Source organism: Ornithorhynchus anatinus, chromosome 4 (genome assembly GCF_004115215.2).
Source record: "Ornithorhynchus anatinus isolate Pmale09 chromosome 4, mOrnAna1.pri.v4, whole genome shotgun sequence".
Classification (NCBI taxonomy): Eukaryota; Metazoa; Chordata; class Mammalia; order Monotremata; family Ornithorhynchidae; genus Ornithorhynchus; species Ornithorhynchus anatinus.
The window spans coordinates 55,774,014-55,792,254 of NC_041731.1; positions in this window are offsets into that span (position 1 = coordinate 55,774,014).

Consider the following 18,241-nt stretch of genomic DNA (forward strand, 5'->3'; position numbering starts at 1 on the left):
AGTCCCTTTACCTCTCTGGGCCTCGGTTTGCCCATTAATGAAATTCTTTGATCGTTTCCCTTGATAAGTGAGCCTAAATCAGTGATCCTGGAGGGGGTTGAAAAGTTCCGGCGAAAGATGCTGGAAAACAGCACAAGCAGTGCCATTACTGAGTCAGAGCAGTGGCCTGTCCAGATCAGTAGAGCGCTTTGCACACAGTAAGCACTCAATAAATACAACTGAATGAGAGAATCAGAACAATGTGGTGGTGGGTCCTTGAGAAACAGCGTGACTTAATGGACAGAGCACAGGCCTGGGAGTCAGAAGGTCACGGGTTCTAATCCCAGCACTGCCACTTGTCTGCTATGTGAGCAGCGCGTCTCAGTGGAAAGAACACACGCGTGGGAGTCAAAGGACAGGGGTTCTAATCCCTCCTCTGCCGCTCGTCTGCTGTGTGACCTTGGGCAAGTCACTTAACATCTCTGTGCCTCCGTTACCTCATCTGGAAAATGGGGATTGAAAGGGTGAGCTCCACGTGGGACAACCTGATTACCCTGTATCTACCCCAGCGCTTAGAACAGTGCTTAACACATAGTAAATGCTTAACAGATACCATTTTTATTATTGTTATGCGACCTAGGGCAAGCCACTTCATTCCGTGCCTCAGTTACCTCATCTGTAAAATAGGGATTGAGACTGTGAGCCCCACATGGGATAGAGACTGTGTCCATCTGGATTTGCTTGTATCCACCTCAGGGCTTAATGTAGTACCTGGCACATTGTAAGGCCTTAACAAAATACCTTATTATTTAACCTTTAGTTTAGGGATAAACCATCTGATATCTCCGAGACTTCCCTCAACACCCGTATCTAACTTTCCTTATAGTAACCTATTTAGGTATGTCTTTAAAGAAGGATATCCTTCTTTATTTTACTAATATTTTCAGCTTGCAAACTTCCTTTGTTATAAATCTTACATATTTTTTACCCACTCTGAGACAGGGTTTTTTTTCTTTTGTTTCAAGTCTGCTACTTTCAATCATCAGTGGCTTGTCTCTTGTTCTGGTGCTGTTATTGAAGATTGAAGGCTCCTTGTGGGCAGGGATCATTTCTGCCAACTCTATTGTATTCTCCTAAGGGTTTAGTCCAGTGCTTGACAGAATAATCATAATGATAGTTATGCTATTTGTTAAGCACTTACTATGTGCCAAGCACTGTTCTAAGCACTGGGGTGGATACTAGGTAATCAGGTTGTCTCACATTGGGCTCACGGTCTCAATCTCCATTTTCCAGATAAGGTAACCGAGGCACCAAGAAGTTAAGTGACTTACCCAAGGTCACACAGCAGACAAGTGATGGAACTGGGATTAGAATTCATGACCTCTGGCTCCCATGTCTGTGCTCTTGCCACTGGGACATGTTGCTTCAAGCTGCTTACATACAGTAAGTGCTTAGTACATACCCCTGATTGATTGATGGTGTGGAATATTATGGACAATAGTTTTTTGTATACTCTGTTCACAACCTTCATGTTATCTTTAAGATAGGAAAAATGAAGGGCAGAAAAATCTTAAAATCCTCAATTCTTAGTAATTGCATGATTCACTCTACCATATACAAATGGAAGCAGCTTGGCCTAGTCCATAGAACATGAGTCTGAGAGTCAGAAGGACCTGGATTCTAATCCCAGCTCTGCCATTTGTCTGCCGGGTGACCTTGGACAAGCCACTTAACTTCTCTGTGCCTCAGTTACCTCATCGGTAAAATGGGGATGAAGGTCGTGATCCCTATGAGAGACAGGGACTATGTCTAATCTGATTAATTTGTATCTACCCCAGCACGTAGTACAGTGCCTGGCACATAGTAAGTGCTTAACAAATACCATAAAAAATACCATATTTACTTGAAAAAACTGCCTCCATTACATAGCAGCAGACTGAGATAGGAAGAGGAGAAAGGGAGGGCATTATCATAGTTCACTGAATGCTTATGACCTGCAACACAAATAGGAGACACCATCTTAAGTGGCCCCTTATCTTTCCCTTTGCTCCCCCTTCCTTTCCTCCTTTTTGAGTCTTCTCTTTTTTCTTCTGCCCTGCTTTTTGCTAGACTTAATCTCCCATATAATAGCTCTTCCCGGTTTGGGGGTTGCAAAAATTATTACAAAAGTGGGGCGATTATGGGAGTAAATATGGTATTTCCAGCTTTAAGAGCCGGTCTTAGGCATTTACCCGGGGTCACATTTGTACAAGATTATCAGACATCCATTTGGGAAATCATTTTGCATTTCACAACTATTCCCTGTCAGTAATTATATGTATTTAGTAGTTAAAAATACTTTTTTTTTTTACTTTTCCAATCAATAAATCACATTTATTGAGTGCTTACGATGTGTAGACCGCTATACTAAGCGCTTGTGAGAATACAATACAATGTAATTAGCAGACACATTCCCTGGACACATTCCCTGCCCATAAAGAGCTTATAGCTTATTCCTTTACAATTTGAACTTAACCAGTTTTTCCTCAGTATCTCAGAATTCTACCTTTTCAACTTCCAAAAAGAGCAAATTGGTATAGCAAGGAACTCTATTAATAACGAGTCCTTAGTAAGGAAATGATTGAAACCACACTTTCTCACCTTGAGCAACAACTTCTCATAGTGTAGGTGGTTTTATGTTTCTTTGAGTACAATGCATTTTAATTAAGTTCCCTCATATACTTTCTTAACCAAGAAGAAATGTATTAAAGACAGTTTTCATTCATGTGATTACATTTTCAGATACTAAGACACCTGCATTTTGAGCCAGTACATATTTTCATAAATACTCCAGAAGTTCCTTAGAGCTTTTTGGCATTTTCCTTAAATTTATTTTTACATCCTCATTTGTTCACAGTCAGGAGAAAAAAATAAATTATTGTACAAACCTGTGCTGCCCAACTCTCTGTCAGGAAGGACCATTGTTCTAGAGGTTTTCCAACACATAGTTTGAAGTCTCACTCAGGGACCTAGAAAACGAATTGCAGCTGGGTGTCCTCCTTAGTCGATCCCACTGGCTGGTATATCCACCCCAGCACTTGGTACATTGCTTGGCGCAGAAAAAGTGTCTTGCAAATATCACATTATTATTATTATTACCATAGTGGGATCGATCTTCCCGATACCTAGGGTGACGCTCTGGCTAGGCTAGACATTGTACCCATTTCAGGGGCTCACACATAGGTGGATTCCTAAATGAGGGAGTCCATCATTGTTCAATTCTGGGTCTTCTTCTATTCTCATCTATGCCCACTCCCTAGAGAACACATTCAGTCCCATGGCTTCAACTACCATCTCTTTTCAGCTGATTTTCAAATCTACATCTCCAGCCCCGGTCTCCTTTTCTGCTTTAGCACATTTTCTCCTGCCTTCAGGACATCTCTACTTGGATGTCTCACAGACACTTCAAACTTAACATGCCCAAAGCAGAGCTCCTTATCTTCTCACTCAAACCGTGTCCTCTCTGTGACTTTCCTATTACAGTAGACAGCATCGCCATCCTCCCTGTCTCATAAGCTCATAACCTTGGCATTTTCTCATCTCAATCTGTCACCAAATCATGTTGATTCAACCTTCGTGACATTGCTAAAATCCACCCATTTCTCTCCATCCAAACTGTTACCACATTAATCCAAGCTTGTCCAATTGCATCTTGATAACCGCATCAGCCACCTTGCTGATCGCCTGTCTTTTCCCACTCCAGTCCACGCTTCATTCTGCTGCCAGGATCATTTTTCTACGAGGGCATTCAATCCATGTTTTCCCACTCCTCAAGATCTCCAGTGGTTGTTCATCCACCTCCACATTAAACAGAAACGTCTTAACATCAGCTTTAAAACACTCAATTACTTTGCCACCTCCTACCTTTTCTCTCTACTTTTGGACTACGACCCAGCCCACACACTTCACTCCTCTAACGTCAACCTACTCACTTTACTTCGATCTCATCTATCTCACCACCAACCTCTTGCCCGAGTCCTGCCACTAGCCTGGAATGTCTTCCTCCTTCATAAGCAAGAGGTTATCATTCTCCAGCTCTGCCACTTGTCAGCTGTGTGACTGTGGGCAAGTCACTTCACTTCTCTGTGCCTCAGTTACCTCATCTGTAAAATGGGGATTAACTGTGAGCCTCACATGGGACAACCTGATTACCCTGCATCTACCCCTGCGCTTAGAACAGTGCTCTGCACACACTAAGTGCTTAACAAATACCAACATTATTATTATTATTATTCTCCCCACCTTCCAAATCTTATTAAAAACACATTTCCTCCAAGATGCCTTCCCTTATTTCCTCTTCTCACACTACTTTTTGTGTCACACTATTTCATTCAATAGTATTTATTGAGCGCTTACTATGTGCAGAGCACTGTACTAAGCGCCTGGAATGAACAAGTCGGCAACAGATAGAGACAGTCCCTGCCGTTTGACGGGTTTACAGTCTGGATTTGCATGCTTTATTCACTCGCTCTTTCAGCCCCACAGTACTTATGTACGTATCTAAAATGTATGATAATTAATAATATAATAATTTATAATTTATATTGATCACTATACTGTTAGCTCTTCGTGGTCAGGGATCGTGTCTATCAACTCTGTTAGACCGTACTTTCCCAAGTGCCTAGTACAGCAGTCTGCCCACAGTAATCACTCAAAAAGTATGGTTCCTTTTCAGTCACTTCTCTTCTGCTCAGGATGACCTTATTCCCCCTTCTGCTCCAGTGTCCCTTCTAATTTCTCTTTCCTGGAAGAATCTTCTGAAACTGGGGAGTTCCTTTTGATTCGTTTGGCCATCCCAGAACCATGAGGTGACTCAAACTTTCTTAACCAGACATCCAAGTAGTCGTTTAGACTGTGAGCCCATCATTGGGCAGGGACTGTCTCTATCTGTTGCCGAATTGTACATTCCAAGTGCTTAGTAGAGTACTCTGCACATAGTAAGCACTCAATAAATAATAATAATTGTGTGACTTTGGGCCAGTCACTTCACTTCTCTGGGCCTCAGTTACCTCATCTGTAAAATGGGGATTAAGACTGGGAGCCTCATGTGGGACAACCTGATTACCTTGTATCTGCCCCAGCGCTTAGAACAGTGCTCCACACATAGTAAGAGCTTAACAAATACCAACATTATTACTATTATTAATAATAAATACTATTGAATGAATGGGTGGGATTATGCTAATCAGAATTTTTCTGATGCAACCAGATTGCAGGATTTTTCTGGAGCAACGTCCAGCCACTATGTGGCAGTAAAAAACTCTGAGCAAGAACCCCAGAGGAATAAAACCTGAAGACTTGAGATGCCAGCTTCAAATAATCCGTGTCTCTTAGAATCAAAACAATGAATAGGAATAATGGCAAATGAGATTCAGTAACGTATGTGGTACAAAAAGATCTGCATATTTTGTAGAAGTTCTTTGCGAAGGAGAATGAACTGAACTGTTTCTTCTTTCAACTTTTAGGCCATTGTTATTTTAATAGAGTGGAAAATCAATTTAGATAGTGATGGTCTGATAGTCCCTCCACAATAAGTACTTTTACTCTATTTTTAATGTGATTGATTTTTAAAATATAGTATCTCAACCCAAGCTTATCCACAAACATTGCCTGAAGATCAGTAGCAACTTAAAATATTCCCCGAGATGCAATTTATTACAGAAAGGTACTGCAAATCTAGCCCTTTTCATTGTAGATGATACAAAATTATCAGAAAATAAAACCAAATGGGGTCCTTTAGAAACTAGGACTCCTAACTATGGGTATGTTTCTGGGATGGCTAAAAGCTATTTTTGCAAGCATGAATCACAGTTTTATATTGAACTCTCTTTCAGATGAACAAAATCTTGGGATTTTTTTTTGGGGGGGGGGGTGGCATAGCTGCTGGTTTGCCGGCACAATGAGGGTGCCCACTCTTATAGACCCCCAAAGGATAGACAACAAACCTGTTGCTGCCAGGAAGCCAAGGTTTTTTAGGCTGAGTGTCTGAGCTCTCTTCCTGAGACTAGCCTGATGCCTCAGTGCTGCATTTCTGTGTCAGACATTGCTAGTGCTTCGGGAACTCAACCATCACGTAACCCTGGGGAGAACTCACTGACACTCAGCCAGGAGGAAAACATCCCTCAAGCGTCTCCATTTGAGAACATGACTATCTTCGTTGGGTGCACCCAGGGAATCTAAGCATGAAGTGACCTTGGGGTAGGACCAGATAAAGAGAGGCCCTAGGTGAGCTCAAATGAAGGAATAGCAGAACAGGCTTGGGTCAAGGGAAGGGATGTGGATCTTTAGAGAGGAGTGACTGGAAGGAGTGGATGAAATAGGGTGAGCCTAGGGGCTAGAGAAAGGAGAAAAGGTAAGATAGGACACACATTTTCTCCTTGTAAAAATGTAAGATAGGACACAAGGGAGTGGATAGAGAGTGAGAGAGAGAAGAAAAGGAAAAGGGTGGAGCACTGAAGGGAAAGGGAAAGGAACAAAAGTTGAATTACCAAGAATGATTATCAGTCTAATTAGTATTTGGGAGCAGCCCAAAAGACCATGAAAAACTGGTGTCAGAAGGAGATTAAAAAACGAACAATGGTTTAGTTTCACCAGTGTATATTTCATCTGGAATATCGCTTTCGGTTCTAGTGACCATTTCTGGAAGGACAGTTTAGAACTGGGGCAGCCCAAATGACAGGGAGATGGAGTAGCTTCTAAATTAGGATAGACTGAAAAAGGCCCTAAAGAGTAGAAAGATGAAGGCTAAAAGGGGTCATGACTGGAAGGAGTTCTTCGCATTCCCGCACTCAGGAGTTCATGCTGTTAGTGTCCTTTTGAACAAGGTCGCTTATTGGCCTGGATTTGTTAAGAAGTTCATTTATTTTTCACATTCCAAAGTTGAAAGAGCGCTTGATAGGATGTAATCACCATCAGTGTTTCATTATGCAGAACAATTAAATAGCTTATCTTTGCTGGTTGGTTCAGGTTCATCATTGCCCACTAAAGCAACTTTCCCATCAGAAATAGGGAAGCAGTGTGGCCTAGTGGAAAGAGCCCAGGCTTGGGAATCAGTAGGTCACGGGTTCTAATCCTAGCTCCACCATTTGTCTGTTGTGTGACTTTGGGGAAGGGAATTCACTTCTCCTTGCCCCAGTTAACATATCTGTTAAAAGGGGTTAAATCCTACTCCTTCCTACTTAGACTGCAAACCCCTTATGGGCAGGGACTGTTTCCAATTTGACTGGTTTATATCTACCCCAGTGCTCAGCACAGTGCTTGGCGCAAGATAAGTGTTTACCAAGTACAGTTATATTGTAAGTGTTTACCAAATACACTTAATCACTCAAACGATGGTATTCCTTGAGTGCTTACTATATGCAGAGCACTCTACTAAGTACCTGGGAGAGTATAATACAACATAGTTGGCAATCGGTCAAGCAATCAATCACATTCATTGAGCAGTTACTGTGTATAGAGCACTAAGTGCTTGGGAGAGTAAAATATGACAATATAATAGCATTGGTAGACACATTCCCTGTCCATGTATGTGTGTATATATATATGTATAGTCAATAGGAATATATGTATGTATTCCTCCTTTTTTCTAGTATATATTAGTATATATACATATATATATATGTATACATATATATATATATGTATATATATATATATAGTCAATAGGAATATATGTATGCATTCCTCCTTTTGCTCCAAGAATGGCTCTAGGAACCCCAACAAAATCCACTTATGATAGCTTTATTAACACAGTGCCTTTATTCCCAAACTTCATCTACATTATTTAACTCATTCCTTTTCTGACAACACTCCTGTATGGTAGGGAATGGCAGATATTATTCTCCCCACTGTACAGATGAGCAAACTGAGGTGTAGAGTGTTCAAGTAACTGTCTTTCCTCCTTCAGGGGTACCACATTGCCTCCATGGAACTCCGGGCTGCTCCATGGATCTCCCATTTGGGAATTCCAAAGAGGATGGAAACTGAGGAGCTCTTCACTCTCTACTTGGCCTTGGCCTCCAGGTCTTTTTAAAGTGGGAACGAGAATACTTTACCCTAGGAAAAAAGGTGAGGTCAACTTTTTAAAGTGCTTTAAAATCAACAGATAAAAGTTACATTTAAAGGGAGAGCGCTGTTTGATCTTAAAAAGAAGATTTAATCATTTTCATGATGGAACTATTTTGTACTACCCCAGTGAAAAAAAATGTCTGGCAGATTTAGCTCCAGTAGTCTTATGCTAAGTTAAGATCAAACGTGCAAAGTTTCAACCCAGAGATTTCTTTGTTTTTAAGAAACTTATGAGTGACTGAATTAGGAGTTTTTAAAGTTCTATTGAGCTAGGAAATTCCTACCTTGATTTTGTAATTCTGGATTTTCAGATGTTGCTCGTTGAGCAGCTTTGTCTAGTGGCAGGAGCTCAAGCCTGGGAGTCAGAAGACCTGGGTTCTAATCCTGGATCCTCCACTTGTGTGACCTTGGACAAGTTACTTAACTTCTCTGTGCTTTGGTTTTCTCATCTGTAAAATGGAGATTCAATGTCAGTTCTTCCTCCTACTTAGACTGTGAACCCCATGTGGGACAGGGACTATGTCCAACCTGATTACCTTGTAATTAACCCAATACTTAGAACAGTGCTTGACACAGTAAACCCTTAACAAATACCATAAAAAAAATGGGTACAGCAAGTATTGTGATAAGCACTTTCATATTTTAAAATGTATATTCTATTCTTAATTAAGGTTTATTTCATGTATCGTGCCTTGGATTAAAAAAAGGTCAGTGCCCAATGACGGGCTTACAGTCTAATCGGGGGAGACGGACGGACAAAAACAATAGCAATAAATAGAATCAAGGGGATGTACACCTCATTAACAAAATAAATAGGGTAATAAAAATATATACAAATGAGCAAATGAGCACAGTGCTGAGGGGATGTGAAGGAGGATGTAATTGAAGCTTACAAATATTGGAGGCTATGGACAGCGAGAATAAGGAGTTATTCTTCATCAAATCCCACACAAAGACAAAGGGCAACCACCAAGTCTGAAGCTGGTAGGTTCAAAACAAATACAAGAAAACACTTCTTCACCCACTAGCATAGGAAAATGGTGACTACAAGAAGTTATGAGGCTGAAGGCATCATAAGCTTTAAAAAAAGGTAGAATAAATCTATAGATGAGATAGATGCCCCAAGGGGGCTAGTAGAAGGAAAATGAGGGATGAGAAGCAGCGTGGCCTAGTGGAAAGCGCATGGGCCTGAGAGTCAAAAGACCTGGGTTCTAATCCTACTTCTGTCAACTGCTCTGCCTATTGATTGCTCTGTTATCTTGGGCAAGTCACTTAACTTCTCTGTGCCTCAGTTTCCTTAATTGTAAAATGGGGATTCAATACCCATTCTCCCTCCTACTTCAGACTGTGATGTGGGATGGGGAATGTGTCTGACCTACTGAAGTTGTACTTGCCCCAGTGCTTAGAACAGTGTTTGGCACAATAGTAAGCACCTGAAACCAAACGAAAAACAATGTGAGAAGGGAAAAGTTAAGAGAAAAGTTAATCACTACATTGCTGAAAATTTGGATGGATGATTATCAGCCATCACACTGTCCCTCCAAACACCCTTTAATACTATTGCCAGAGTTGGGTTATTAGATTGGCCAAATCATTCACTTGACCCCCCCGAATAACATTATGTCCTTTATGTTGTCATGGGCAACATGCTTCAACTACTCACTGTCTGCCTCTGACTGCCTGTAATTACTCTCGTCTGTCACTCCAGATGACATTTCTAGTCACCTGCATACTCAGCAGTAGAATATAAAGAAATTGCCATTCCCTGTCAGGAGTCCCACCGCCAACAGGACTATTTCAACTTATTTTGTAAGACTCCTTGTTCCACAGAAGTGTCCCAAAATTCAGGCCTGCCAGGGAGGTTTAGGAAGCCTGACCCCCTTTTTTATGGTATCTATTAAGTGGTTACTATGTACCAGGTACTGTACTAAGCACTGGGGTAGATACATTTCAATCAATTTGGACACAGAGAAGTTAAGGAACTTGCCTAAGGTCACACAGCAGATAAGTGGTGGAGCTGGGATTAGAATCCAGATCTTTCTGACTCCAAGACTCATGCTGCAATAATAATGACTGTGGAATTTGTTAAGTGCTGCCTGTGTGCCAGGCACTGCTCTAAGCACTGGAATGGATAAAGGCAAGTTGGTTGGACACAATCCATATCCCACATGGGCTCACAGTCTTAATCCCCATTTTACAGATGAGGCAACTGAGAAGCAGAGAAGTAACTTAGTAACTTGCCCAAGGTCACACAGGAGACAAACGGCAGAGCTGGGATTAGAACCCAGGTCCTTCAGACTCCCAGGCCTGTGCTCTCTCTACTAGGCCCACGATCTTTCTCAACCCTATTCATTCTCAAATTCCATCAGTCACACTGGGGCCTGGTATCATTCTATCTGAGCTGAAGTGAGAAAGCCAGTGGTTAGGAGTCCTGCAACAACAGAAGCACAATTGGACAGAAGCAGGAAAAGGTGACTTTGCTTAGAATCAGCTGAGAAAGTAGGACAAGGGAGTGAAAAAAGGATAAGGGATGGCATATGGCTTCTAATCCCGGGTCCGCCACTAGTCAGCTGTGTCACCTTGGGTATGTCACTTAACTTCTCTGTGCCTCAGTTACCGCATCTGTAAAATGGGGATCAAGACTGTGAGCCCCACATGGGACAATGTGATGACCTTGTATCTACCCGAGCACTTAGAACAATGCTTGGCACATAGTAAATGCTTAACAAATACCAATATTATTTGGACAAGATAGGAACAAGAGACTATGCATTCATGACTTGGCCAGTCAGAGGTCAATTTCTCTAGAGGGAAGATGGCTTTGAGGGTGGTGGAGAAATGAGAGTATCTCTTTCTTTTTCTATCTTTCTCTATCCACTGTCTCTTTCTACTCATTCATTCAAGCAATTGTATTTACTGAGTTCTTACTGTGTGCAGATCACTGTATTAAGCAGAGTGGCTCAGTGGAAAGAGCCCGGGCTGGGGAGTCAGAGGTCATGGGTTTGAATCCCGGCTCTGCCACTTGTCAGCTGTGTGACTGTGGGCAAGTCACTTCACTTCTCAGTGCCTCAATTCCCTCACCTGGAAAATGGGGATTAACTATGAGCCTCACATGGGACAACCTGTTGACCCTGTACCTCCTCCAACGGTTAGAACAGTGATTTGCACATAGTAAGCGCTTAACAAATACCAACATTTATTTTTTATTTTTAATCTCTTGGAAAGTACAACTCTCCCTCTCCTCTCCCAACATATGCTTGAACCACAGGCCCTGCCATTAAAACTCCTTTTTTTAGAAGTCCTGTTCTCTTTCCCATTTTGGCCCTGAAAAAAAATTAGCATTATGTTTCACATTCATTTTACCATATCATTTAAAGGCTTTAAAGAAGTCTCCCTGGATTCCACAGGACTTAGTTCTGATGCCAACTTTTTACTTTTCTTGAGGATTAATCTGGTCTCTTGACTCACAGGCCACATCTATCCTAGTTCATTAGGCCAATAGCTTTGAGATCCCAAATTCAATTCTTTCTCATTTTTTTCCACGCTCATCTCAGTCTTTAATTTTATTGGACTGGCTCTACCCGGACCACTTATTGGCCAGGACCATTTACTGGGCCAAAGGCTGTGGGATCCCACTTCAATTGCTTCTCATCTTTCCTACAGTCAGCCCAGTCTCTAATTTTACTGAACTGTCTCTTCCAGCACCCTTAGACTGGTATTTTATGTCACCCCGGGCAAGACCGCTCCCTACTCCCTATGCCACTGTGAGAGGTACAAGTAATTTAGAATTTTAATCTGGGTCCCTGTAGCTTTTCCACCTCAGTGTTTGTGACCAAATTTTCTTTCTTTCTCTGGGGTTCTGCTTCGCAGCACTGCCTTCAAGCAGATGCTCTGGCTCCATCCTCGATGGATACTGCCAGCGTCATGGTATTTTCTTGCAGATTTTGGCTGGAATTCTCAATTTTCCAAGGTCCTAATGTAAGACTAAATATGAGAAAGACCTAAGAGGGGTGTTACTCAAGGAAAAAAGTGAACCCTTTTTTTCTTCTCACTAATTCATATCAATTCAAATGGTACTGAATTCATTCTTCCAGTCCAAGAATGATGTTTTCTCCTTCAACCATGGTGGGTTTCTTGAGTCCATCAACTCGATTTAAACTGTTTAAATATACTGAAGGTGACCCCCTTAACCTATAATGGAAGTTATGTAGAATCTCGGTGAAGAACGTTCCTTAGGGATGGATAATTGAGAAATGTGCTGTTGGCACCTCTTTCTTTTTTATATTTGCTCTGAGCATGTTCTCTTCTTACCCTTCCAACTGGAAGGATGTCAATGGCTTCCACTCAGCCTCGTTCTTCCAGAAATTCCCAGCTGCTCCTGCACAGACTTAATATCATCCACTTGATTTTGCAGTTGAGAAAACAGGTTATTTTATTGCCCATGAAATGGGAAGGATTAAGGATTTGGCAGATATTTTTAGAAAGGCGAGATTAAAGAGTAATGCACTGGGCTACATGTCAGTGAGTCAGTCAGGCAATCATATATATTGAGCACTTATTGTGTGCAGAGCACTGTATTAAGCACTTGGGAGAGTACAGTGTAACAATAAATGACACAGTCCCTGCCCATGAATTGTCTTGGGAACATTCAGTAGCTCCTTGTTCAGTAGCTTGGTCTCCTCATCACTTTAATTCATTCATTCAATTGTATTATTTATTTATTCATTCAGTACTTACTATATACAGCACACTGTACTAAGCCCTTGGGAAAGTACAATATAGCAATAAAGAGTGACAATCCCTGCCCACAATGAGCTCACAGTCTAGAGGAGAGGAGACAAATGAGATTGTTGTCGGGATTTGTGAGGTGATGTCCATGAAATGCATCATCATTCTTAGAAATATGGCTTAAGCTTGAGTGATTATTAATCTTTTAAAATTCTCAATCTAATAGATTCTCAAAAAGCAAAGCAGTTGTAGATCTTTAGACCTCACTACTCTGTTCTGCTTCACAACAGTTTTACTTCATACAGTTCTGATATGAGATCTAACTGGTTTTGTCCTCAATCACTCAATCAGTTCTATTTATTGAATGCCTACTGATTGTGAAGCACTGTACTAAGGGATTGGAGAGATAAAGATTGTCTGCCTCGAAAAGTGGACATTCAAATGGACAGTCAGGCAGATAAAAATTATCTACAGATAGAGTGGAGGAGGGACAAGGATGTAATAATAGTAGTAGCTATAATAGGGTGAAATAGCTGATTAAATATCCTTGGGTATCCCTCTGAATTATCTTGAGAGCCCAATCAAGTGACAGCTTTTTCAGCTCTTCTGATTCTTTCTGTGTATTATCCCTTGACTCTTCTCCTTCTTTTCCACCATCATGGCCACCACCTTGCTTCAAACTCTCATCATCTCCATATTTGATTACTGTATCATCCTTCTCACTGGATTCTCTGTTTTAAAACTTGCCTCCTTTGAGTATTTATTACACTCGTCAACCTAAACTTCCCAAAAATTGCCTTGCTCACATCTCTCCCCGTCTTACGACTTGCGATGTTTATCCTTTTCCCTATGCTTCAAGCCAATCCTCTGACCACTGGCTTCAAGGTTATCCAGTCAATCAATGAATCAATCAATAGCATTTATGGAGAACTTGCTTTGTGCTGTTTAGGAAAGAACAATAGAGACAGATGACATGACCCTAATTCCGAAGGAACTTGCAATCCACATAGGGAGATAGAAATTAAATGATTTACGGGTTGGAGAAACAGCAGCATTTGAAGATATTCATAAGTGCTACAAAGCAGGAGGGATGAGTAGCCATGAGCTAAAGTGATGTGGAAGTGCTGAAGTGGCAGTAGAAGTAAATAGGGTTGGAACATGAGAGATTAATCAGGGAAGGCCTTTAGGACATATGATATCAGAAGGGGAGAAGGGTTTTGAAGATTGGGAAAGCAGTAGTTCACCAGACATGAAGAGGAAGGGAGTCAGGAGAGAGAGCATAAGCAAGAGAGATAAGAAAGAGACACACTAAGTAACTGGCTTAAGAAGAGCAAAACCTGACTTGGAGTATAGTGGGAGAGGAGGGAAGACAAGTTGTAGGATGGATCTGATTGAATGCACTAAAGGCATAGGTCAGTAGTTTCTGTGTGATGCAAAGAAGAATGAGTAACTATTGGAAGTTTTTGAGGAGTTATCTTTTAGAAATCTGGTCAAAGCAGCAAAGTATGGAGAGACTGGAGGCAGTGAGGTCGAATAAAGGGCTGAAGCACAGTGAAGTCAGAATATGCCAAGTTCTTGGAACAGCATGCAGACAGTTTGAAAGGAGACGAAGGGGCAGATTTTGCAGAGTTGTGCAGGAAGAACTGACAGGACTTGGTGACAGACAGAATACGGGAGTTGAAAAAGAGAGAGTAGTCAAGGATAACACCAAGGTTGTGGGCTTGAGAAATGGAGAGGATGGCAATATTGTCAACCGAGATAGGAATATTAGGTGGAGGAGGGGATTTGGGAGAGAGGATGAGGAGTTCAGTTTTGGATTTGGTGAACTTGGTGTGCCTGGGGATATCAATGCAGAGATATCCTGGAAGCAGAAGGAGGTGTCAGATTGCAGAGAAGGAATGAGGAAGATTAGGGAGTCATCTGTGAAGAGGTGGTAGTTGAAACTGTGAGAATAGAGGAAAGCAGATAAAATCCCTCAGAGAGTGTAGATTGAAAATAGAAGAGGACTCAATCGAATCTTGAGGGAGAATAGAAGGGTATCTAGAATTAAATGTTTAGGGACACCCTCCCGCCACCACCCCCAGCCCCAGTTAAGTGGTGGGAGGCCAAAAAAGAGCCAGAAAAACATCAGTACTGTAAAATGTAAAATCTGTAAAATGGGATTCAAGACTGTGAGCCTCATTTGGGACATAGACTGTGCCCAACTTGATTACCTTGCATCTACCCCAGGGCTTAGTACAGTGTCTGGGACATAGTAAGTGCTTAACGACTACCATAAAAAAAAAAAGACAGAAAAGGAGCAGCAAGAGAGATAGGAAGAGAATGGGAGAAGACAATGTTAGTGAAGCTAAGGTTGCATGGTGTCTCCAAAATGGGGTGGTCCACAGTGATAAAGACAGCCAAGAGGTAAGGGAGGGTTAAGATGGAATAGGTTCTGGTGAGGAAAAGGTTGTCTGTGACCTTGAAGAGAGCCATTTCAGGGGAATGGAGGGGGTGGAAGCTAGTTTGTAGAGGGTCAAGGAAGGAGTTGGAGGCAGCTTTTGTATTAGATTTTAAGCTCTTAAAGAAAGGCTTGTGTCTATAACCACTATTGTACTCTCCCAAGTGCCTGGTACAGTGCTCTGTACACAGTAGCAACTCAATAAATACTATTCATTATTGAGTTTTTGAGGGGAGGGTAACATACTGAAATCTTTTCCTTCCCCTATTGCCAGTCCATCTAAGATCTGGTGAGGGAGGGGTCTGTGTAAAACCAGATATCTGACAATTTCCAGGCACGTTGTCATCTGGCTCTTGATGCCAGGGAATTAGAAAGCCTTCAGTTATTAGAGCAGGGCAGACGTAAGCTTGAACCTTCACTTCTCTCTCCCTCTCCCTCTCTGCCTTCACCCCTATCTCCAATTTCCTGTGATGTGAATCCCTTCAACTAAACCCTGCCCTCCAGGTGGGTGAAGCAGGGAACATGTCTCAAGGTCCAGCTTCCAGAGCCAAGGCCTTGGCCCCCTCCCCAAACTACTTGTAATCACGATGCCCAAAGTCTTGTCCCTTATAGGACAAGAGAGTGGGCTAAGGAGGTGGAGTGGCATTCACAAGTTCATTCAGTTATATTTTACTGAGCGTATACTGTATGCAAAGCACTGTACTAAGCACTTGGAAGAGTAAAATCTAACAATAAACTAGCACATTCCCTGCCCACCATGAGTTTACAGTCTAGAGACAAATTTACAGTCATTAACTTTAGAATATGGTGAATTTTCAATTTCTGGCCTGCGGAAGAAGTAGAAGGGGAGAGAGATCCTAAGGCTGTTTCAAATAGCCTTGTTGAACTTAAGTATTCAAATGACAATTATTTCTTTGTTTATTGCATCTATTAATAATGTCCATGGTATTTGTTAAGCCCTTACTATGTGCCAAAAACTGTAGTTAATAGAATACAATCAGGTCAGACATGGTCCCTGTTCCACATGGGGCTCACAGTTTAAGTAAGCAGGGAGAACAGGTATTTAATCCCCATTTTACGTATGAGGGAACTGTGGCACAGAGAAGGTAAGTGATTTGTCCAAGGTTACATAATAGGCAGGTAGAAGAATGGAGATTAGAAACCAGGTCCTCTGACTCTCAAGGCTTGTGTCCTTCCCACTAGGCCATGTCATTCTCTTCACCAGTGACCGAAATCGCCTCATCGGCAGGGACTGTTTTAAATTACCTTTTCTACAATAATCCCAAGAGTCTACTACAGACACTTTACAGGTGTCATACACATTACAGGATACTGAGGCGCACAGTAATTATTAGTGATAATGATCATAAGGAAATAAAGCTTCAGAAACACTGGTCCTGCCTGCGCTGCAAAATTCCCATTTACATCAGTTTGGCACTTAACACTGCTTGCAGATTCCAGCCAGAAATGTTATTTCCTGCTTTAAAATTCTCTTCAGAAATTGCTTGACTCATACAGACTGAACTATTGAGGTAAGATGATATGTCCAGGGATTCCCCACCATAGTAAGATTCCTTAATGTCAACCACCTTGGTGTAAGACCTGGAGAGAAACAAGTATAGATTTCCCCGTGAGTCCTTTCAAAGTTTACAGCAGGAAAATGGCAGAGTGTGGTTCCATTTAGGTAACTGATCCTGTGCAAAGAGTGATATGAGGACCAAAGAGAATGGTGACTAGGTGGAAGAAAAGTTTTGACTGAGGGCCTAATAAAATTAAAAGTCACATGAGCAAAACTCAGCTCAACCATCATTTCAAAATGGCTACCTCCAGATGAACCCCTCTTACTGGATCCAAGCCAGAACTCAAGTCTATACACATTGCAAGGGATCAGCAAACCAGATAGCTCCTGTGAAGTAAAGACTCACTGATTTTCATGGACCGCTGAATCCTTTGAAACACACAAGCGATTCATTTTTAAAAGCGGATGTTTAAATATTGAGGCACAGAACAATGGTCTTGTTGGAAACTAGGCAAAATGTAATGGGAATTACTGGATGATGAATGGTTTACTCTAAACAGGGCACATTCTATCGGGTTATTAATGTTGTTGCAAATCATTGCTTTTTAAAGAGACTATATTTTACTTTGAAATCTTAAGCATAAGAAAACAGCAAGTGCCATTAAAGGTCCTCAGACTCTCCAACTAAGTGGCCTGTGAGACTCACAGGCATGCAGTCGTGTTTTGATACTGTCTGTGAGAGCCAAAGAAATCATGGGAGCTCACAAAGGAATGGGAAAATTGAATGTCAGGATTACATTTTTGCACCTGGGTGGAAGTTTCAGCCTTTATTTAAAGCATCGACGTTCCAACTCCTTCCTCAGGAATCTCCTGAAGAGTTAATAGAAACTGTTTGGCATCGCATATCTGTATAATGAGCTTTTACTGAAGTAATTAAAATTTGTTTATAATTAATACAGATGAATTGATTTCTGCACAATAATAGTTAGGAGATTAACAAAAGCTCATTTTGGCAACAGGACTACATTCTTCTGCAAGTGCTGTGGGACTTTATCCAATGAAGGTCTGTCCGATTCGGCTGATTCTTCAGAGATGCCATATGGCGCAACTATGCATTACAATTTTTTTTTCTAAAAAGAAGCCATATGACATAACCAATCTTCAAAACGTTGTCAGAAGGCATTACCTGGTGTAAGCTGCGAGCTGCTTTCCAAAAACTTCGCAAGCAAAGGGACTATTAATTATGAGCAAAAGAAACGGGCGCAAACATACTGAAAACTTGGCACTCACTGCTTCAATCACAGCTGAACATCTCCCAAATGATTTCAGTTAGGAGAATAAGTTCTTTTTTGTAAAAAAAAAAAAACAAACCAAAAAATTTTACATCTTCGTAGCAATTCTGATCCTAATTTATCTAGGGAGTAGCAGCAAACTTCATCCCAAAGTACATACGTCTATCTTATTTACCA